Source organism: Delphinus delphis, chromosome 1, assembly GCF_949987515.2.
Source record: "Delphinus delphis chromosome 1, mDelDel1.2, whole genome shotgun sequence".
Taxonomy (NCBI): Eukaryota; Metazoa; Chordata; class Mammalia; order Artiodactyla; family Delphinidae; genus Delphinus; species Delphinus delphis.
In genome coordinates, this window is record NC_082683.1 from 31,538,595 (window position 1) to 31,561,983 (window position 23,389).

A 23,389-nucleotide genomic window follows, 5' to 3' on the forward strand; every position below is an offset into this window, starting at 1 on the left:
ACTCTCAACCACCGCGCCACCAGGGAAGCCCAAGAATTGAGATCATTCTGAGTCTTACACCAGCCCCTCCCTTGCACCCCCCTCAGGAACCACACCTGCCTCTCAGTCAGGACGTGTGGAGGTTTGGGGTTTGGTGGGCTACAGGTAAGGCAGCAGGCTTTCTTAGGACTGTTCTCAGTCCTGATTCAGTCTGAGTAGAGCCCAGGGTATCTGGGGACCTCTATCCTACTCTGAAGCCAGAACAAGAAAGCCCCATAAACCGGTTCATCTGATTTTTTGGCCTCATGGAAAGCAAGCATAAGCGTCACTGTGAGCACGTGTGAAAACCCTTGGAGGACAGGGCCTGCCATGGAGCTGAGAGACTGCCAGTTTGCACAATGATAGATATTCACTCCTTACTTTCAAATAATTACAAAGACAGTATCAGCTCATCTTCGTCTTTGCCAGTTAGATTTACCAGAGAAGAAAGCAAGTGAGGTTAGCATTATCTACCTGCCCTTGGAGAGAAAGGAAATCACACTTGGTGTGACCTGTCTGTCACCGGAGGTTTAGGTATCTCCAGCTTTACAGCCGTCAGGATAAGATGAGTAGAACCTCACCACCCCTGCCTGCCCTGCCTTGTGCTGACCCTTGGCCTGCCTTGGTTTTTTCCTTCTTCCTTAAACAAGGCTACTCCAATAGGAACTACTGGGGTCCAAGGAAGTAAAACGAATGCCCTAGAACAGGGTTTCTCAACTTGAGCACTCCTGATATTTGGGGCTGGATGATTCTTTGTTGTGGGCAGCTGTCCGGTGCATTGGAGGACGTTTAGCAGCATCCCTGATCTTTGCCCACTAGATGCCAGTAGCAACCTTTCCCCAGTGTGACAGCCAGAAATGCCTCTAGACATTGCCAGATGTCCCCTGGAAAGAAAAATTTTCCCTTCGTTGAGAACCATTGCCCTAGATAGGAGAAAAGTGCCACCTGTATGTGGGAAATTTAGGACTCAGTTGGAAAAGGTGCTCGTTAAGATAAATATTGACGTGGCACGCTGCCTTCTGGTAATCTGGTTATGACTGTGTAGTTAGCAACACCCTTAGGCCGGGCCCTGGATTCTTTATTTTTGCTGGTGCTGATCTGTGTTTGGTTTAAAAACCTCGTCCCTTTTCCTGGCATCTGCGGTTTCTTTTGCGTTGACTGGTTGTTGCAGGTGTTCAGCTGAGCATTTCTGTGGAGAAGAGGAACTTCCTTTGTGGAAATACTTGAGGGAGCTTCCTTGCTCTGTGCCTTTAAGGGGAGACTACAGTCTGTCCTCAGCCCAGGAGCTCACAGCTCTGGCCGCTGATATTTATAACCCTTATGTGACCATCCCCCTCTGCACCTCCCTCCCCCCCCCCCAAGAATTCCAATGCTCTGTAATAATCCTCTCCACCCACACCGTAGCAGCTGGGTGGGGAGAAGGTGAAGGAGCCTTTAAGACCCTTAAGTTTGCTTCACGTTGAACTTTTTCCAGCCCCATTTTAAAGTATGGCCATTAATATTTTAAATATCAGCACCACAAGCAAAATCCCAAGATTGTAGCCATTACATCATCTTGAAGGAGCCTCACGCCTCAGTGAAGGTAGTAAAATCAAATGGAAGGGCGTCAAGAAAGTGTTGATGGATTTCACAAAAATCCATCTGGAAATTTTGATAGCAAAGGGAAGATTTTAAAGCAAAAGCGAATATATCCTCAACCAGAAGGAAGGAGTGAAGAGTTTCTCTTTGAATTTACTGAAATTCTCCACATGTAGTGTCAGCATGTAGCATTTGCAACCAAGATTGATCATCATGTGAAACATGTGTGTCCAGAAAAACTGGAATTTATCCTGTGCAGAACTTGTGTTTATTGTTGATTTTTGATTAGTGGACGTGATTGAGATAAGCACAGACTTGCAGAGCGGCGCTGTTTCTCGCTGTGTCTAGAATGCATGGTAAGTGGTCTCAGCCTTAGCCTAGTCCTGGGCACTTTCCAGCTAACTGGCTGGCACACAAGCCATAAGTGGTGATTCTCTAGGAGGTACGATGAGTTGCTCTTAAGGGCATTTTGTTGTTAGAGGTGGTTGGTTTACCAGGAATAAAATCAGTCCCACGGGGAGTCACTTCAGGTCAGGTCACTGCACCAAAGCATTACTGCACCAAAAGGCTGTCTCCTGCCAGACAGACTCTTCCCAAGTCTCAGCTGTCCTGGTTGGAAAAACCTAGCTATGGGGAGAATGTGCTCCCTCCCCACCTTCCTTATTACTTTGCCAGTGCCACTACCGAGTACTTTTCAAATACCAGTCTCTGTTAGTGGCTGTGGCAGATTAATGGGATACACTTATCCCCTGGGCCTTCAGAAGCTATTTTCCTACCACCAGTACTGTGATTTGAAATGTGGACCTTTCAGAACTTTGGCCACCCAGGGATGAGAATAAGTGGTGTGCTGCAGGGTGATGGTCTGTGGATCACTTTTGGGGGGTTAGGAGGAAGGGGCTCTGTATTCCTTTCAGTCCATCTTTCTGAGCATTTGCTCTGGGCCAGTCCTTGTGGTGAGAGCTGGGGTCTCAGATAGTCTCTAGTTAACAGTGCAGTAGGAGAAACAGGCACAAAGAATTGCAGTGGTGGTGATATAGTGGTAAGAACAGTAAGAGAGACCTAAGTCTAAATTATCTCTGATCCTAAACCCCCGTAAATCAGATATTTAAAATCCCAGTTGCAGGTAAGAAAACTGAGATTTGAAGATGTTAAAGTAACTTGTTCAAGCACAGAGCAAATAAATGTTAGAGCCGGGATTGGAAAGATCTGTTTGGCACCAAAGCTTGTGCTTGACCAGTGGCCCTCAATGGGGGTGGGAGGAGCAGTTTTGGCCCTTGGAGGACATTTGACAATGTCTAGAGACATTTTTTACTGTCACAACTGGGGAGGCTGCTACTGGCATCTAGCGGGTGCTGCTAAATTTCCTATAATACACAGGATAGCCCCTTACAATAAAGGGTTATTCAGCCCACTTCTAGAAATATAGGGGGTTTTGATATTTTGCCCTTTTCAGATTCCATAACAAGTAAGAGTTAACTGATGAAATAGTCCCATTGCCTGGGGAAGCTTCGTGGTTTTCCTCCCTTTTTTCAAAATTTAGTCAAGAAACAGTGTTGGTTCTGAGAATGACTTGTACAGATCTGTTGGATCAGGTCAGGATCTTGGTGAACTAATTTGAGTCAGTGGCTAAAGAATTCTCTCCATGCTTGACCAGTCCCCACCCCACCCTGCCTGCCACAAGGTTCCTGCTGTGGAAATCAATCAGCTGTGTATCTCAAGCTGCTTCCTGTAGGGTGTGTTATGGAATGGCATCAGCCCTGCACCAGCTGGGAGTACTGACCTCAGTGTGATTTTATCAGACTGTCTCTTTTGAGCCTTGCTATTTGGAACAAAAGATCCTCTGTTAGGAATGCAGAGAGCTAGTGTGATTGGACAGCTAGCGTGTATGCACATGGTTCCCACGGAAAAAACAGACATAAATTATGCTGTAGCCTTCTAAAACTTGGGCCTCCAAGGTGGTTTTCCCTTAGCATCTGTCTGTATTCACCCTTCTTTCTGTGAGAGCTATCCTTCCCCCAGATCAATGCAGGAGCCATCCGATCTGATGGATTAAGTGGTGGCATCCTGCAAAACTGGTCTGTGTCTGTGCCTCCACTTTTTTGCTTCTCCGGTCTTAGGAACCACGTTTTTGATCCCTACTGTCTATCCAGTCTTGTTTCCTATATAGACCATTCACTCCATCCACTTATCCCAAACACTTCTTATTCATTTTACCTATTTGATTTCTACTCATACCTGACCTTCTCAAAATCTTCTTGATCGCCCCCCGCCCCAGGCTAGCTCACTACTTCTCCTGTTCTCTTAAATCACTTAATATGTGTAACTCATTTGGCCTTCATCATATACTGCCTAATTTTGGCGTTTAATGATTATATGCATTGTCCCATCCCTCATCTTAATATATCCATTTTTGTGTCTCTCGAAGTAGTTAGCATATGGGTATATGCATAGTTGGAGATTAGTGAATATTTGACTGATTGAATGAGTGCTCTTTACGCCACGTGAACTGTAGGATTCAAAATGCTAACTGTTCCGCAACACTTGAGGTAAATCCTTGTGTGTCCTGAGAAATTCTAATCCTAGCCTGGATTCCTCACCTCTACATCTTGCCTCTGGGCTCCCTTCCTTCTCTACTAGTTATCATATGTTAAAGAAACACAGTTTCATTTCAGTATTAGCCTGAACAAAGTAAAACTAAGGAATTTACTACTTGAGATGCACCCGAAGAAAGCCAGGTTCTGAAATACTGTCTTGTAGTTACCCATTACATTAGAGTCATTGTCATTTACTCAACTAGTTGACACCAAGAAGAATCTTCATACTTCATTCAGCTTGGCGTAGTGAGAAAAACTGAATACGAGGTTGTGTCAGAAATATTCAACTTTGAATTCTGGCTCTATCATTTACTAGCTGAGTGACCTTGGGGGAAATTACTTAACCTCTCTGTATAGTTATTTCAACTATAAAATGTGAACAGTGGTAAATCCTACCTTTAGGGTTTTTATGAGAATCAAATGAAGTGATGTAGATGAAAACCCTAGGCAGATATTAAATGCTTAATAAATGATAATATTCTTTTAAGAAGTGTATCCAGACACACAAATTATAATATTATGAAATCTTTTTAATAAGAAAAGGTATTCCCTTGGTGCCTACAGCTTGATCATTCCCCAGAAGTTCTGATCTAAGACCCAGCACCAGATTAAATTAGTTCTTTTTCTTCTTGAAAAAATGGAAATGATGAAGATAAAGTAAATTAGTTTGATAACAGCAGTGAAACAGGTGGATGGACAAAGAGCCTTCCTGAGCAGTTTTTCTGGGGAACAAATGAAGAGCTTGTTTCCAGCCCTATACCAGCAATACATAGGCAGGTTTAGGTCATGACTCCTTAACACAGCTTTAAATATACTATATGTACACATACATACATATACATGGTTATTAATTAATTTATTCATTCATTGATATCAGAATCCCACAGCCAGCAAGTTTCTCTGAGACCATTTTGACCTTGGTTTATGTGCTCTACAAATCAGTATTATTTTCAAATCATTAACCAGAATTAACCAGAAGCCATTATCAGCTCAGTGACTTCCCCAGTCACTCAGTTACCTAGCAGATCAGCTTTAATGATCTCAGGGTCCTTGGCCTAATTAGCTTTTAGCATAGACCATGTTACCTTCCTCTGTTGCCATACAATGGCAACTACCAAGTCAGCATCTTTGAGAGAGACACCTCTTAATATTAATCAATCTTTAATTAAAACATTAAGATGTGAGGGGAAAAAATATCAGCTTAATTTCAGAGGAAACAGCTTAAAAACACAGATGCAATTAATCTCTCTGCCAAGCACATATACCAGATCAAGATGTTTTACAGAAAAGCTTTCAGCAAATATATGTTTCTAGTATTTGGTTGCGTGTATTTGTGAGCAAGGGAAAGAAGAAGATAAGAATTCAAAGAAATTGAACCTGTCTTAGGTCTTCTCCAGCTTGAATTCATTGCATCCATTCAAGTAAACCATTTAGTATCTCTCTCATCTTGCAGTTCACTCCCAGAGAAAGAGCTCTGATTTGGGTCTAATTCTTTAAATTCAAACCTAAGTTGTTTGTTTGTGATCAGTGATAAGAATTGCTTTAGTAACAAAATGAAAGAGTTTTCAAAAATCTCTTGACTCTGTATTACTTATTTTACCTCCTTTTCTAACGTTGGAGAGAGGACCCCTACAGCAAGATTCCTTAGAGATTCAGCCCAGGGATATGTTTCATAGAAATAGCTAAGCACCTTTGTGAAGTTGCTACTTTGTGAAAGTTGTGAAGTCATGCCATCCTAGAATTGGAAAGGCTCCTCTTGGTGTTAAGTGAAAGCCCACATGGTCACTTTCTCAAGGAAGCCTCCCCTGAACCTCCAGACCACATCAGGGCCCTTGACAGATGCTCTCATAGCACTGTTTGCTTTTCCTTCAGAGTACTTATTGCAATTGAATTAAAATGAATGTCTGTCTCCTCTACTAGAACATAGGCTCCTGATCATGTCTTGCTCATCACTTTCTCCCTTAGTGTCTGGCATAGTTTAGGGCACGTAGTAGATCCCAATAAATATTTATTGAACAAATGAAAAGAACCAAGGCTACACCTTGTGGAATTACTTGCCTTAAGAGGATGGGAAGAGGAGCCCAAAGACACAAAAGAAGGACTGGCTAGAAAGGTACCATCAGTATAGCACAGTGTCATGGAAGCCAGAAGAAGAGTTGCAATAAGGGAGGACCAATACTTACTTTCTCACCACTGCTTATCCTTAATCCCCTACAGTCTGACCCAGCCCCCATTGCTGCACTGAAACCATTCTTTCGGAAGTACCTCCTGACATCCTAGTTGCCAAGGCTAGTGGCCTTGTCTAACTCATTGTCTTCCTCATTCCTTGTGCACCATTTAACATCATATCTTCTTTCTTAAAACCCTCCTGTCCGTTTACTTTCCTGACCTTGTGCTCTCTCCGTTTTCTTCTCTGGCTGCTCTTCTGCTTTCTGTTTTGGTTTGTCTTTCTACCTCCCCAACATGTGGTGCCTAAAATCCTGTCATCTGCCCTCTTCTCCCCTCTCTCCACACTCAGCCCCAGGATGTCCAACCCCTCACCGTTCTACAAGAGAAAGTTTCCACGTGTCTATCTCTGCCCTGAACTTCAGTCTTTCTGGACACCTCCACATGGGTAGCCTTTGAGTCCCTCACACTCAGTATGCTCCACATGGAATGTGCTGTCTCCTGCAGTGTTTTCTTCCTCCCTGCTGCTGTCTTACAGTACTACTGTGCCCTCAGTCTTCCAAAAGTAATATGACAGCCTTATTTTAAATTTATTTTTCCCCCTAACCTCTACCTTCTATCAGATCAGTTGTAAAGTCCAAATCGTCTGCCTCTGCAATTTCTTTATCACGCCCTTCTTCAGTTTCATGAGTCCGGGCTTTTGTTACCTGTTACCTAAACTGTGTAACCCTCCTAGCTGATTGTTCCACCTTCCATCTTCCCCAACTATGCTCTGTTCTATACATATTATACCAGTGCAGTATCAGCAGACCTAGGCTCAAATCTTAAGAGCTTAGGTGTTTAATAGCTGTGTTCCTTTGGAAAAGTAAGTTTAGCACCCCAAGCGTCATTTGTAAATTAAGGATTTGGATTTTTTAATGCAATAATATATATTAAACAGCAGTTGAATGAGCAGCCAGGCTCAAATTCTTAGGAAACTTTCCACACACCACTCAGTAACTCACATGACCCCCTGGTAAGTTAAATAAGTAAGTCTTGGTGTAGTCATGGTGTTCTGAATAAAGCAAAAGTTCACGCTTGGCATTCAAGGGCCTTCATGAACTGGCCTTGAGCTACTTAGCATTCTGACCTTTGCATATCTTTCCCTTGCATATATCCTATAACTTAAACCATGATAACCTTGAATTTGCTTCTTTAGGGTCCCTACCTCTTTAGGTTTCCTGCCTCTAGTCCTTCACTTAGAAATCCTTTCTTTACTGTCTCTGTATATCCAGATCCTAATGAGTAAATGTGATTCCCTCCGCAATCCCCTGCTTTCCTTCCTCCCACTCTTCTGTTAGACCTTTTCTCACTTACAAAGCCCTGTGCTTCTGTTAGGCCCTTTCTCACTTACAAAGCCCTGTGCTTTTGTCATCACTACTGTCTTGGGGAGTGGCTAAAGAGGGATTAATACACTGTCTTTTGGAAAGTCTACAAGCAGGAAAGGGCTTACAGAGGTCATGAGAGTTCCTGAAGAGTGTGTGGAAAGTTTTCTCATGAGTTCAAAAATACACGAGAACTCAAAGAGCATCAAAGTCCTTAGTATCCCATTTAAAGCAAGCTTCACATCATGCTGCATTGCTTAATGAGCCACTCTGTAGCCATCTTTATGTAATAAAAGGATGGTAGTGACGGATGCCCAACAGGTTCAGACGAATACTGTGGAATTTCCACTTGCCACTAAATAAACGCTTGTGAAGTCTAGAGATCATAAGATGAAAGGCATTTTGTAAATTTTAAATGTGCAAGATCCAACCAGCCTTCTGTCCCCTCCTCTAGTCAGCACTAATCCTCCGAGAGAGAGGTGGATGAAAAGGCAGTATAGAATCTGAGGAAGTGTGGATCTAGGGTCTCCAGATTTTCCTAGGAGGCTAGTGGTTTAAAAGTCGGGAGCAGACAAAGGCAAAGTGCCAAGTCCAAAACTTGGAAAGGGAGCTGTGTTAGGGTGTGAGGAGACTCCACCTTGCTATTTTAATTAGGAGACAACAGGAAAGGCCAGGACTGTTCTTTCTTCCAAGTTCACCAAAGGAAAATCTGACACCAATTCTGTTCTTAGGAATTTTGAAATGAGTAGAGAATTCTTTGAACTCTGTAATCAATTAATTGGAAACTAATTTGAAATTTGGCATCAACACAGATATTTGTGTTATAGGAATGGGGGAAGCATCCAAAGGGGTGCTCCCTGTACTTCTCTTTTTAAAAGTTTACACACAGCATGTGAAATGAACAGATGCTTTTTTTTGTTGGAGCTGTCAGGGTAACAAGAAGTTGAAAGCTGTATCAGGTATTTATTTCAGTCACTGAGATGGCTATTGGCAGAGTTCCACATACCAAAACTAAGGAGAAACTCATGAACAGATTAAAAAAAAAAAAATAAGACATGGAGGAAAGAGACTTTGTGCCTCCTTTCCTTCTAAACACAAACTGATGATGTTACATAAGGAGCGAAGTACTTTTTGCGGGGGTGGGGGGCGGGATAATTGGCCAACTTTATGTAATCCTTTCCACAAGGCTGTGTTTGCATTTGGGGATGTGTTTGAATTTTGGGGAGATTTATCTGTAATGGTCTCCTAATACGCTAGTCAGAGAGTGTGACTTAAGCTGATAAGTAATTTGAATCTGAACTTCATAGTTGCTAAAATGCTCCACTTATTTATTTGTATTATAATATGGAGCATTGGTGAGAGTGGTGAGAATAAGGTAGATAGGTGTGGGGAGGGATTAAGAAAAGACTGAATTGACTGGCACCTGCCTTGGTGAGGAAACAGGAAAGGAATTTCTGGCCATGAAGTTTGTGATTCCACATCAATATCATTCTTTATAATAGAATAACCACCCACCCTTAGTCCAGAGCCAGAATTGCTCAGATTCTTCCGAACAGAGGGCCCCTGGCACACTAAACAGTCTGTTATGATATCTCAACACATAAGTGAGTCTATTTGGCCAGGGAGATTTGCTAGTGAAATTGATCTTGCCTTTCCTGGGTTTTTCCAGTTGTACTTAATAATTAAAGGAAAATTAAAACCCAGATTCCCTGAAACGTAAAGTTATCAGATCTGTAAGCTTATCAAGCCTTCCAGGCACATTGTGTTACAGTTTGAAGGGACCTTAAAATTCATCTTGAACAAACTGTTAGAGGAATTGTAAATCTCGTTCCCCAAATCTCTGCCAAGTGATTGCTTGAATTTCTGCTCAGACACCTCCAGGGTCAGAAAAGTCATCCCTTTAGGGGACACCCTATTCTTTGAATAGCTGTGAGAAAGCTCTTTGTCGGTTTGAAATCTGCCCTTGGATCTTAGTGTGCCAGCTTCAGTAGACATCCAGAACAAGCTTCCTTCCTCCCACTTCCCAGCCCTTTAGATACTTCATCATATTGCTTGGAAACTTCTCTAGGTCAAGCATTCTTGGTTCTTTCTGCTGTTTGTTCCTCAGAGGACAGTGTTTCTAGTAGTGTCTTGCAGTATAGGACCAGGAGGACTCAGGATTCTGGGGCAGCTCCTTTAACAGTTCTAGAACTAAAGAATATTCAAGTTAGAAGGGCTGTCAAGACACAATCTAGTCTGCACATCCTCCCTTTCAGTTACAGATAGAGTCTTCTGGATTTGAGTAGGCAGAAATTGATCAGCTTCAAAGTGAGAAATGAAGTGTAAGACATTTTGCCGGTCTTTTGGCTGCTTAATTCTGATCACAGGCTTCAGCTGACACCTCATTTTTGTCAAGGACCTCTCTGGCTCAAGTAAGCCTAAGGCTCAGCTCAGGGTTTCATTGCCAGATCTCCATACACCAACTATTGGCTTCACTTACTGTCTGTGTAAAGGACAGAAATAACTTTTCCATAAGTTTTACCATCTGTATTGACCACTTGGTCAATTCAGTAATTTATAGACTTTTTTTCCTTCATAAAATCAGAAAATGATCATCACAAAGGGAGCAGCATATTACACCCCTTCAGATATGAAGCTGCCTCTGGTGGACAGTTTCGTGGGTTGCCCTTTATACTTTCTTTGTTTAACAGTCACCAGATGACTAGATGGCTTTTCTTTTCTTTTTATAAATTTATTTATTTTTGGCGACTTTGGGTCTTCGTTGCTGCGCACAGGCCTTTCTCTAGTTGCGGAGAGCAGGGACTACTCTTCTTTGCGGTGTGTGGGCTTCTCATTGCAGTGGCTTCTCTTATTGTGGAGCACGGGCTCTAGGCGGAAGGGCATCAGTAGTTGTGGCTCGCGGGGTTGTGGCTTGCGGACTCTAGAGCGCACGCTCAGTAGTTCTGACGCACGGGCTTAGTTGCTCCGTGGCGTGTGGGATTTTTCCGGACGAGGGCTCGAACCCCTGTCCCCTGCATTGGCTGGCAGATTCTTAACCACTGCGCCACCAGGAAAGTCCTAGATGGCTTTTCTAAAAGCCAAAAAGCTGTGGACGGGATTGTGGGCCACTTTTCTCTAGTATTTTCCATCTTGAGACTTGAAATACCCATGCTTTTTAGCTGGCCCCAGGGAGCTCACGTTTCCTTGGATGTGCCCAGCAATAAAGGAGCCCAGGTATTTGGGCGTGGGGCACTGCTGCCAGCATCTCCACCGTCGCGCGGCCCCCCAATTCCCTACTCCTCAGTCATCAACACCATTCACATCTGTGGGCAAAGAAATCTTGGAGGGGGAATGGAACAAGACCTGACGTACGTGAGGAGTCGAAGAGAGAAGGTGCTGGAGTTTATCCAATAACTCGGTCCGAATTTAAGTGCCAGGTTTAAGGCTGGAGTGTTCTTGGGCCCGGCAGAGGCGCGCTAAAGGTGACATTGGAGGGACTAGGGACACCCCTTTGGCGGCAGAACCGAATCCGGGAGCGATGCGAGCGGCATCGCTACCCTGCCGGCAGATGGGGCCCAGAGTGGCCCTCGCCAGAGCCGGCTGGCTGGGGGGCGGCGGGAGCGCCCCTTCTGGGTTCGCTCGCCCTTGGGCTAGGAGCCCGGCGGGTTGGTACGCGGCGGGGGCAGCGGGGGCCCGGCCCCCGGCAGGAGGGCGGGGCTTTCCTTTGTCAGGGGATTTGCGCGGCGCGGCCGAGACTCACGCGGGTGTCGCTCCCCGCCCCTCGCCCTCTCGGGGGGCGGGGCTCTCCCTCCGGCCCGGCGGGGCGCGGTGGGTGTGGGCCTGTGAGCTGAGCGGCCGGCGCCGGGCTCCCTCGCCCGGAGCCGCGCAGAAGCCCCTCCTTCGGTGCCTCGGCTTCCAATCGCCTCCGCCGCCCCCTCCCTCCCGCTCGGGCAGCTCCCCGTCGCGGCTCCGCCCCTGCCCTCCTCCCCTAGCCGTCCGCGTCGCGCTCCCCGGCGTCCAGGGGGCTGCCCGGGAGGGGCGGCGCGGGGAAGGGGAGGAGAGCCTTCCGCCAGCCGAGCACTTCCAGCGAGCGGCGGGCGAGCGGGCCGCGCGGCGCGAGGGAGGAGGGCTCGCCCCCGCTCGGCCCGAGAGGAGCCTTTTGTTCCCAGCCAGAAGTTTGCATGCCGGGACCGTGACAGCTGCGGGCGGGGAGGACGGCGGGGCCGGCGGCGGCGGAGAATAGAGGCGGCTGCTTGACATGCAGCCCGCGGCGCGGCGGCTGCGGGCCGGGGACTGGAGGCGGCGGGGGAGGCGGTGCCCACAGTATGCGGGACTCAGCTGCCGGAGGGACAAACTAACTTCCTGAGCGCGGGACCGGAGGCCGGCGCGGCCGGGAGCCACCTGCCAGGCTGCGGTGAGGCAACCCTGGCCCTCGGGGCGCGCGGCACGGCGCGGGGGAGCAGCGCTGAGCGAGCCCTTCCGAGTGACTCTCGGCCGCCGCTGCAGCCTGCCGGCCTCTGAAAGGCCCGGCGCCGGGCTCCACTCGCCTTGTTTGGCGGCCACGGCGCAGGGCTGTTCTGGGAGCCACAACAATGCCATGATGTTTTGGAGACAGGAAGCCCCAAGCTGGCCGCGAATGAAGGACTTCCTGTGTTTAAAGTTGCAGGAATATCCGCCGACCAGCCCAGTTCAAATGCAAACACCCGAAGTAGGGAGGACGAATGGCTAATTCAGACCAGCTGGACTCTCCAGGGCTGGAACTAAGGATAAAATGAAAGGAATTCCTAGGAGCTTGGGCCATACTTGAAGACCAGAGGGGCTGTGCCATTGTTATTAAAGGACACAATCGATATAAATCCTCTGCTTCCAACTCTGCTTGGGTGAGAAGTGAGTGGAACTAGATATTGAATAAGACTTGTCAATATCAGATGATTTTTTAAACTAAATTGGAAAGAGCAGTGCTCTTAAAAAAACAAAAAAGCCATAGAAGGAATTATTTTGTTTGTTGAATACATTGTACCGTTTATTTGCCTGCAAGTATGAGGCTGCTAACCTGTGAGGAAAAAGCTGTTCTTCTTAGAGCGTCTCTCAGAATGGTTTCAAAGTGGGACTTCCAGGCCTTTCTGGAGGGAAGTTCCAATTGGTGGTTTGAGGTTACGAACATGTAAAAGGATTTTTAACTTAGCAGAATGCATTTTGGGGGAACCCGTGAGAAACTTCTTAAAGGTTGATGGTTCATCTTGTTTGAAAAATATGGGTAAGCCACTCAGCAGGCCAGACTGTTTAAGGCAGAACCCCATCTGCCTGGGGAAAGGAGAGGAAGAGGATGGCTATATAGAGGATTGCTATGTTCCGCAGCGATCTATATATGATACAATGAGGATAAATGAACAAATTGACCAGGGGTCAAAGCTTAATCAGACTTCAAAAAGCACCATGGAAAAGATAGAAGGAAGTACTATATCCAGCAATGGTACATTAGGAGCAGCAGCTAATGTTTTTGAATCCAGAGCACCAGAAGGCAAAAAGTTGGATGAGAGAATAATATTTGATGCACTAAAGCTAAGCAGTGATGTGCAAAAGTCAGCACCTGTGCCACCCAGAAGGCGGCCAAATGCAGAACGCAAAGACAATGTTAACAGGAGATCATGGAAGTCCTTCATGCCACCGAATTTCCCAGAATTTGCAGAAAGGATGGAAGCTTCTCTCAGTGAGGTTTCCGAAGCTGGTGCTTCAAATCCTTGCTTGCAAGAGAAGAAGGAATCCAGTTCTGCATTAACAGAAAGTTCTGGTCATTTGGACCACAGGGAACCTAAGTCAGAGTCCGTAACTCTGGAACATGTGTCCAAATCCATAGGTATTCCAGAAGGGCAGGATGTGAAAACCTTAGGTGGAGATTGCCAAGACTTCAGATTTCAGCAGCACAGTGAGATCTCTCCCCGTGAATTCCAGCCTCTAGAGTCAGAAGCTGCAGCAGCAAGTGGTAACACAGATGTAACGCAGGAACACAGATTCTCAAGTGCAACCTGGCCCAGAGCCATGAAAAGTTTGGCTAAGGGAGGCTTTGGCGAGAAGCAGCACCCCCTTCAGGACACAGGTTGCACTGTAGAAATGCCACCTCTCTCCCCTTGCCTGAGTGAAGAGCTGTTGGATCCAGAGTTGCGTATTCTCATAACCCCCAGCCTGAGAGAGAAAACAGAGTCTGAGCTAAAGTTTGAGGAGGATGAGCGATGGATCATGATGGAGGGTGAGGAGGAGTGGGAGGAAGAGAAACTGTCAGAGAGAGGAAAGACTTTTCTAATGGCAGATGAGGAAAAGAACAGCCTGGCAGATGTTTTCGAAGAAAGAGAGCAAGCAAACACTGTAGCAGTGGTGGAGGATGGAGCCGACTTCTCAGCTGCTGTCTTGGGGACTTTTGACCACCTAGCTCTTGGTCAGATCTGTTGTTCTGATGACCCACAGCCAGCTAAGAACCTTTTGGCATCTGTTTTCAAGGATGCATCGCTTGATTACAGTTGTGTCCTAACAGGTGAGAGTGCTGTAGGAGAACTGAGAAACAGAATTGCTCAGGGGCTAGAGGGTCTTGTTTCAGATTTAGAATGCACTGTTGGTCCTGCCGATTCAGAGCAGCTCTCTGACACAGATTCAGTGCAGATGTTTCTTGAACTTGAAAAGGAGTGTTTATGTGAAGAAGGAGTAACTCCTTTAGTTGAGCTGGAGACTCAAGCCTCTTCTGAAGGGCTGGCCCCATCCCAGGATGCAGAAAATTCACTTGTAATTAGTCATTTTCCAGGGGCTGCCTTAGAAAAGGAGCATGTAGGCCTTTTAAATGTAAGAGCAAAGGACTCTGATCCTGGGTTGGATTGTGACTATTTTAATGCCCTGGATTCTTCTCAGGTGCCTAATACTTTGGAACTTACTGCCTACTCTGATACCGTGAGGGACGCTTCCACTGTTAGTGAGGAGGAGGGTGAAAAAGTGCCTTTTAGCCCTGAGACTGCAGGGGAATTTAACTTTAGACACCCAGCTGATCTGGAGTCACCAGGAAAGCCAGACCCAGGAGGATTGTCCAACTCTGATCACAGGGCTTCTCATGAAGAAAATGTATCAGGCTTTGAAGCCAAGCTGGCCAAAGAAAATGGCAGTTTGTCCCAGCTGGACTGTAGTGAAGCTGAGGGGAATGCTGAGGAGTGTGTGGACAGAGTCCCCCTCAGTTCTGCTGTTAGCTATGAACTAATAGATGTTACCTCAGGATCTGAAGTAGAGGCGTTACCATATGATTCACATTTACTAACAGATGAGATTCATTGGGAAGGTGAGAAAGGAGCTATTAATCAAGGAAATAACAGTCTGACTTCCTTGGGAGATGTGGACCTTTGTGAATTGTTGTCCGTGGAAGGAGCTTGTGATGAGGATGGTGAAGCACAGGCACTGGGTTATGATGCCAGGCTGGAGGACCGAGCCCCAGCACATCTTCCTAGAGACCTCCCAGAGTGGGTCTCCCAGGATCTCCAGAGGAAGTCCCCAGAGTCAGAGATCCTGAGTCTGCACCTGCAGGTTGGAGGACTGGGACATAGCAGAAATGGAGTGGAAACTGTGAATGACATAAAGCCCAAGCTGAATGTGGCCTCATTGGAGGGAGGGGAAACAGAAATGAGAGATTCAGATTCATTGCTAAATATCCTTCTGGAGGAACAAGTTACCAAGGCTAGTAATACAGAACCAGTTTTGGAGGAATGGATATCCATCCCACAGAAGCCTGACCCAACTGCTGCAGTGCCCACTGTAGAAGAAGATGCCCTAGATGCTGCAGTGCCTGCCCCAGAGGGAACTGCTGTAGCTGCTCTTACAGTGCCCTTCCCAGAGGAGGGTATACCTGTTGTTCCAGTGGCCACCATGGAGGCACATGTCCCAGCTGCTGCAGGATCAGCCACAGAGAGGGCTGCTGCCCCAGCTGTTGCAGTGCCTGCTCCTGAGGGGACTGCTCCACCTGCTTCAGTGGCCATCACAGAGGAGGATGTACTAGCTGTTGCAGAATCCTCCCTGGAGGGGACTGTTCCAGCTGCTGCATTGCCCACCCCAGAGGAGCCTGTTGCCCCAGCTGCTGCAGTGCCCACCACAGGGGAGCTTGCAGCTCCCACTACTGTGGTGCCCACCCCAGAGGAGCCTGCTGCCCCAGCTGCTGTAGTGCCCACCCGAGAGGAGCCTGCAGCTCCCACTACTGTGGTGCCCACCCCAGAGGAGGCTGCCACCCCAGTTGCTGCAGTGCCCACCCCAGGGGAGTTTGCAGCCCCAGCTCCTGCAGTGTCCACCCCAGAGGAGTCTGCAGCCCCAGCTGCTGCAGTGCCCACCCCAGGGGAGTTTGCAGCCCCAGCTGCTGCAGTGTCCACGCCAGAGGAGCCTGCCGCCCCCACTACTGCAGTGCCCACCCCAGGGGAGCCTGCAGCCCCAGCTGCTGCAGTGCCCACCCCAGGGGAGCCTGCAGCCCCAGCTGCTGCAGTGCCCACCCCAGGGGAGCCTGCCGCCCCAGCTGCTGCAGTGCCCACCCCAGGGGAACCTGCCGCCCCAGCTGCTGCAGTGCCCACCCCAGTGGAGCCTGCCGCCCCAGCTGCTGCAGTGCCCACCCCAGGGGAGCCTGCCGCCCCAGCTGCTGCAGTGCCCACCCCAGGGGAGCCTGCCGCCCCAGCTGCTGCAGTGCCCACCCCAGGGGAGCCTGCAGCCCCAGCTGCTGCAGTGCCCACCCCAGGGGAGCCTGCAGCCCCAGCTGCTGCAGTGCCCACCCCAGGGGAGCCTGCAGCCCCAGCTCCTGCAGTGCCCACCCCAGGGGAGCCTGCCACCCCAGCTGCTGCAGTGCCCACCCCAGGGGAGCCTGCCATCCCCACTGCTGCAGCGCCCACCCCAGGGGAGCCTGCAGCCCCAGCTGCTGCAGTGCCCACCCCAGGGGAGCCTGCAGCCCCAGCTGCTGCAGTGCCCACCCCAGGGGAGCCTGCAGCCCCAGCTCCTGCAGTGCCCACCCCAGGGGAGCCTGCCACCCCAGCTGCTGCAGTGCCCACCCCAGGGGAGCCTGCCATCCCCACTGCTGCAGCGCCCACCCCAGGGGAGCCTGCAGCCCCAGCTGCTGCAGTGCCCACCCCAGGGGTGGCTGCCACCCCAGGGGAGCCTGCTGCCCCAGCTACTGCAGTGCCCACCCGAGAGGAGCCTGCACTTCCCACTACTGTGGTGCCCACCCCAGAGGAGGCTGCCACCCCAGCTGCTGCAGTGCCCACCCCAGGGGAGTTTGTAGCCCTGCCTGCTGCAGTGTCCACCCCAGAGGAGTCTGCAGCCCCAGCTGCTGCAGTGCCCACCCCAGGGGAGTTTGCAGCCCTAGCTGCTGCAGTGTCCACCCCGGAGGAGCCTGCCACCCCAGCTGCTGCAGTGCCCACCCCAGGGGAGCCTGCTGCCCCTACTGCTGCAGTGCCCACCCCAGGGGAGCCTGCTGCCCCGGCTGCTGCAGTGCCTGCTGTGGAGGAAGTGTTCCCTGCTGGCGTACCCTTTCAGGGAGATACTGCCCATACTGACTCAGTGCCTGTCTTAGAAGAAGGAAGTCCTGTTCTAGAGGAGGCTTCCCCTGCTGGAATGTGGATCAAGGAGGACCTTGATTCCCCAGCATTTGGAATGAAAGAGGTGACTGGCACAGTGCTGCATGGGAAAGTGCCTCTGGCTGCAGTTGATGGATTAAATTCAAATGAGGTAATTGTTGCTCATGTTGTTGGGGAAGGATCTGGAAAGTAAAGTGAGATTTGCAAGTTCTCTGACTTGGTGGTGATTAGAAAGGGCACAGATTGTTCTTTCTTTGGTTCCCTTTGAGGTGTCTGGGCTTTCCTGGGCTTTTTTGGTCTTTTTATTGAGTTTATGGGGAAAATGTGTTTTTATCTGCTGAAAAACTTCATAATTCAGACTCATTGTTTTTAATTCAGACATAAGCAAAACCCAAAGAAAACAGGGATGTAAACAGTTTTTGGCTTACATTTTGAAAAAGATTATTAACAAGAAAGGGTGATTCTGCTTTTGAATTTTACAATAAGCATGTTCTTTCCTAAATCAAGAGGCTGCTTATTCATCAGTGATGTCAGCAGTCAGGTAGAGGCTAGAATGTGGACTTTGGAGTGAGACCTGGAGTACTTTTTAACCACTCTGAGACAGTTAAATGTCCTGAGGCTCCAGTTTCTTCATTTGTTAAGGCAGAAGAACCCTATGAGGGTTGTGAGGATAAAATGAGATAATCCATTCAACGCACCAAACATAGAAGATTTCAATTACTATCAATATGCTCCCCCCTTCCCCTTTCTATCTGTCTATTTATTTATTTATTTATGGCTGCGTTAGGTCTTTGTTGCTGCTCACGGGCTTTCTCTAGTTGCGGCGAGCAGGGGCTACTCTTCATTGTGGTGCGCAGGCTTCTCATTGTGGTGGCTTCTCTTGTTGTGGAGCAGGGGCTCTAGGCGCGCGGGCTTCAGTAATTGTGGCACATGGGCTCAGTAGTTGTGGCTTGCGGGCTCTAGAGCGCAGGCTCAGTAGCTGTGGCGCAGGGGCTTAGTTGCTACACGGCATGTGGGATCTTCCCGGACCAGGGCTCGTGTCTCCTGCATTGCCAGGCGGATTCTTAACCACTGAGCCACCAGGGAAGCCCCCCCACACTTTCCCTTTCGAATAGATATGTTGGTTAGTTGAAAGAATTCACCAAGGCGGGTTGGAGGAAAGCCATATGTAGATGTGTGAATAACAGTTTTTTAATACAAATGTGTGTTTTTAAAAGCCTAATAAGGCACAATAATATTTATGAAAAAGAGACATTTTAGTCATCTTGTCAAACTTTGTATCCTGAAGCAGTCACTTTTCCTTTCCTGGACCTCTTGTTTCTTAATCCATAAAATGAGAATTGGGCTGATGTCCTCCTGGGTCTCTCTTAGCTCCAGGATTTTGAGATTCCTGATGTTAGAAAACAGAATGTGTTGTGAACCCTCTTCCCAGGCTTCCTGTCCTTGAGCATATTCTTGGTCAAAGGATTTTGAAAGTGGCAGCTTTCTGCAGTTCACCGTCCTGTCGTCATTTGGTCGCTGGTAAGCAGTGAAGGAGTTAGAAGTTCAGTCAAATACAGTCAGGGGTTACTGACTGAGGAGATGGTTTTGATTTTACACCATCCCCGGGACCCAAAACAGTGCCTTCTTCATAATATGCCTTCCCTGTTGCGAGTGGATGAATATTAATCTCCTGAATATCCATGGATGCTGCAAGAAAGCTGGGTTCACCCCATTGCAGAACCTTCCAGGGCAGCCTTAGCTGGAGGACCCATTAAACATGCAGCTGCCAGCAATGAAAAATCGTCTTGATTGTAGGCTATAAGCCGTCAACTGTGCCACAGATCCTCCTGCTTAGCCGAGTGATGGTAGTGTCACCTGGGCTTCACCAGTTATTTTGTAATTAGGCATCCCATCAAATTAGAATGCATCACCTTTCAGATTGAGGGATTTGATTCAGTTTTCTGAGTTTTACTGAATTTGGGATTGACACTAAGATCCCAGCAACCTATCCAAAGTCACCAGCATTCTTGATTATACAGAATATTTCTAGTATAAAGCCTACAGCAATAATCAATGAAATATAGGGATTACATTATAAAGAGCCAGTCACATCTGCATAAAGGAAGAATATTCAGAGAAACCCTTAATATCAGTCTCTGGGATCTCTGTTTCCCCATCTACAAAATGAGTAGGTGGGGCTAGGTAATCTCTAAGGATCCTTCCAGCTACAGGAGGTTGTCATTTTATGAAATATTGCCTGATATAAATGACAGGAGAAGGAAATTGTAGCCCAGCTGTAAAATCTATGATTTAAAATGAACTGCTTTAGATCCTCTGCATGTGTATGTGCAAATGTACACATGTATACATGGTTAAAATAGATAAAAGCTTTCCAATTGCAATCGCAAGAAGGTTTGATAGAGGAAGCAAAAGGCCAGAACTTGCTTGCTATTTCTGTAGTGGGATCCTAGGCCCACTGAGAACAATATGTGGTTCTTTAAGCCCTCTCCTCATGTTTAGATTTCCTTAGTCTTATTTCCAGTCACTGGTTCAATGGAAGAAAAAAACCTTTTGTATAAAACAGTGGTTCGATAAAATTGAAATTTGCCGAGAAAGTCTCTTGAAGCAAAAACTGGGGAGCCCCGCAACTTCGGTTCAGTGTTTGAATACTCAGCTGATCAGCAGAACTTTTATGGATTTGTTTGCTTTCTCTAACACCATTTCTATGCAAGGATTCATTCATTTACTGGATAAATATTCATTGTGTAGCTACTCTGAGCCAGGCACTGGGGCTTCTGCAGTGAATAGCATCGGCATGGTCCCTGCCCTTGTGGAACTTATACTGTAGTAGGGGAGGCAGACATTAAACAAAAATGACACAAATACATGGTTACAAATGTGGCAAATGCTTTGAATAAAAAATAAAGGTTATGATGAGAAACAATAGGGGTATTTAACTTCAATTGTGGTGTCAGGGAAGGAATTTTAAAACTAAAACCTGAAGGATAAGTTATTTAGTTACTTAGAGAGTCAGAGGGAAGAGCATTCCAGACAAAGGAAATGGTAACTGGGAAGAGCTTGGCATGTTAGAGCTAAAAGAAAGCCAAGTGGCTTGACCACAGTGAGCAAGGGTTCCGGAAGAGTGCCTTGCAGTAAACCTGGAGAGTTAGGAAGGGGCCAGATGATGCAGGGGCTGAGAAAGAAGTCCTCAAAAGGATTTCTACCTTAAGAGCCGTAAGAAGCTATTGAAAGATTTTAAGTAGGGGAGTGAAATGATGTCATTTACGTTTTTTAAAAGATGGCTCTCAGCTTAAAGATAGAGAAAACTGGTTCACACTGACAGTAAACATTCTCAACATTATCCGGGGTTTATAATTCTCAGATTTCTTTTGTCTTATATTTGTTAGTTCGCATTATGATTATTGACATGGAATACAGAAAACACAGAGTGGTTTGCAACTTAAAAAAAAAAATCACACTGGCTACTGTGTTTAGAGTGGATTGCAGGGGATCAAGGACAGAGTAAACAAGCCTGCTAGATTACTGCAATTGTCCAGGTGGCTTGGACTAGAGAGATGTCAGTGGATTTGAAGACAATTGGATGGATCTAAGATACAGTTTGGAGGCAGAATCAATAAGACCTGATAATGGCTTTCATATTGGGAGGGAGTGAGGGGGAGTTATCAAAGATGGCTTCTAGTTCTGGTTTGCACAACTGAGTGGATGGGTGTTGGAGGGTGGAGGGAACAAAAAGTACTCATTAAACCGAGAAGGCATCTTGAGACCAAAAAAGGAGGCAGGTAGCTCCATATAATCAATGGATCAGTTTATTATAGGGTAACTTACTGTCAGGGTGAGATTAGACAGACAACAACTCGAAGCATTCGCAGCTGTACTCTGCACCGCCCAGGGGGCCACTGGGGCAATTCTACAGTTAACCTAGGGTCTGGGGTTTATGGGGTGGGGGCAGCAGGTGCTTGGAAACAGGACGTGCATTCCTAAGTCAAGATTTATGAATGGGTACTAGTCTCATGGGCGCCAGGAATATATGTCAGTGAAGGTTTTCATCATTGTTTGGGGACTAACAGAGCATAGGGGCTACTGGGTCCTGATGATTATTAAACAATATCTATTATCTACAAAGCCCGTGACAACAGAGAAGTGATTTACTGTACGGTACAGTCCTGGGTTGGGTCAGCAAAAGGATGCGAGAAGCTCTAAGGGCCCAAAATGGCGTCAGTTATGCTCACAGCCATACAATGGGGGCGGTAGTAAATTGCTTAGGGAAGAACAGACTTGGGGAAGAGGAAATTAGCAGGTTCGATTTTGGAATGTTTAAGTTCAAGATGCCTGTGATTCGTTTGTATGGCAATATTAAGCAAGTAGTTGGATATCCAGATTTGAAATTCAAAAGATACTTATAAATTTTAGAGTGATGAGCATTTATCATGGTAAGTATTTAAAGCCGTAGGAATGGATAGAATTGCTTAGAGGAGAGTGTGGAATGAGAAGAGGGCTCAGGACTGACGTGCTACTCTTATCCCTACCCACAAAGGCTAACATTTGGAGATATAGAAGAGGAAGCGGGCAAAGGACATCAAAAAAGGATCAGTCAGGATGAAAACTGGGAGACTGTGGTGTTACCAAAGATAAAAGCATTTGAAGAAGTTCTTTGGGAAGTTTTCTGTTTTATGTCCCTGTTACATCTTACAGCCTTGCAATAATTTTTACTAGTGTTCCGCTCTGGGAAATGTCTGCCAGCACTGGTTAGTTAATAACATGGCACAGTCCCACTGAAATAGTAAGGAGTAGGAATTTAATGTATCCTAAAAGCACTGGTTTTGCACAACAGCTTTATTTGGGAGTTGAGAGAAAAGGAGCAAGTGTTTTCAAATTTACTTTCTTTAACATTCTGTTCACTGGTGTTCAGTATAAATATTTAAACAGTACTTAGTATCTAGAGGCACTTTCATATATTTTTTAACTTCTGGGGAAAAAAATGAGACAAATACCCATTCCCTGTCAACTTAATCCATAGAGTGGGCATGGGAAATGAAGTAACCTCTAATGCTTCTATGTGAAATCTTCACGAACAAAGTAAATCCAAATTTTAAGAAAAGAATTCGCTGTGTTATATGAAAGAGATTGTTAAGCTATTTAAATTTTATTTTTGCTTTTCTGTGTCATTTACATTGCTAGCCCATAGAGCTTCTTGCCAGGAGAGGAGGTATTCTCTGTGTTGCCCAATATATTAGGCCCTAGCCACACGTGGCTGTTGACCCGATGAAATGTGGCTAGTGTGGTTGAGGAACTGAATTTCTAGTTAAAGAGCCACAAGTAGCTGTTGGCTACCATATTGGCACAACAGAGAAAAAATTAAATGTCAGTCATAGCATGAGACAGGATTTAATTACTGAGTAAAAGGGGGCTCTTCAGTGTGGACTTGACATCTTCTCTCTGTACCTTAGGCATTTCTGCTTTCTTTGCCTTTCCAACCCCTGCCCCACAGCCGTTTTGTTGCACTCAAGCAGCTTAAGCCGTGGGAGTTGTTTTTCCCCCCTCTGCTCTGATTTTTCTGCAGTGAAAACATCTTTAACACAAAATAGAATCATAGCACTTGCTTTCTCTGGGAACCATTCTGTCGGAGTAACAGTCATTTTTAACTGAACTGCCTTGTAGTGTTGCCTAACAAAATATGGTGTAGTCGGATTATAGTGTAAAATGAAGCCCACTGGTGAGTACCTGTATAACCTTCCTTTTTCAGTGTTCCCTGGAGCCTTTCCTCCCTGGTGACTCACTTGTTCAGCCACAGACCACTCTTGCTAGAATCACTTTCCTAATCCTAGTGTGATCTGTGGTCTCACATAGGCCAAAACTAGTCTTACCCAAACTTATAATTTTCTTTCACATTTATTTTTGTCCTCTTCGATTTTCTGTCATTCTTTGGCTTTAATTGGCTCACCTGTCTTACTGAAACTGAAGGAACTTTTTATGGAAGAGAAAAGAATGGAAATAGATCGAGACTAGTGGAAATATGGCTCATTTTATCCTCTGATAATTGACAGAAATCTGATCTTAGGGACAAATATTTATCTCATTCTTTTCCTTAATACCATTAGAGTGGCAAAAG

The 23,389-nt window shown here is 46.6% G+C and overlaps 1 protein-coding gene across 14 annotated transcripts in view; it reads left to right on the forward strand.

Moving 5' to 3' along the window:
* The window catches only part of MACF1 (microtubule actin crosslinking factor 1), a 341,652-nt gene that overhangs the window by 262,669 nt on the left and 55,594 nt on the right, over positions 1–23,389 (forward strand). The gene's annotated exons all lie outside the window — the stretch shown is intronic.